General features: G+C 27.5%; 1 protein-coding gene across 1 annotated transcript in view; it reads right to left on the bottom strand.

The window, feature by feature from the left end:
- LOC105453025 (zinc metalloproteinase nas-4-like) overlaps positions 1-462 on the bottom strand; it is a 6325-nt gene that overhangs the window by 1354 nt on the left and 4509 nt on the right. The window lies entirely within an intron of this gene.

The raw sequence follows: 462 nt of genomic DNA, 5'->3' as shown, positions 1-462 counted from the left end.
GACCGAGATAAATACGTGACTATCAACTGGGATAATATTCAAGAACGTACGTATTCGCAATCTCTTCAAACAGTAAAAGATTTAAAATAAGCAGATTAACTCTTTTTAATAAATATTTGATCAAAGTTTGCAAACTTCTTGCTTTGTTACTTATAAATATTTAATATTAAATAATTTTATAATATATGACAGCAAAATAGTGTATGTCATTTTTCAAGTTGGCAATTTTTCTGCGCTCAACTTTTTGCACTAAAAATTTCTAGCAATTTTTTTTTCGTCTACAACTTAAGAAGTATTAATCTCTAATTGATATTAAAACTTTACGTGCGATTCTTCATATAAATATAATTCCTGACAGTAAACGCTATAATAATAATTTGACTGACTGTGAGATTATTCTGCAGACCTATTATGTGTATAAATTATCTATTCCTATCTTGTGCATCTAGGCACCAAGAGTAA

This window comes from Wasmannia auropunctata, unplaced genomic scaffold, assembly GCF_000956235.1.
Source record: "Wasmannia auropunctata unplaced genomic scaffold, wasmannia.A_1.0 LD336023.1, whole genome shotgun sequence".
NCBI classification, from domain to species: domain Eukaryota; kingdom Metazoa; phylum Arthropoda; class Insecta; order Hymenoptera; family Formicidae; genus Wasmannia; species Wasmannia auropunctata.
The sequence above is the reverse complement of the archived record's forward strand: the minus strand, read 5'-3'. Positions and strand labels throughout refer to the sequence as shown.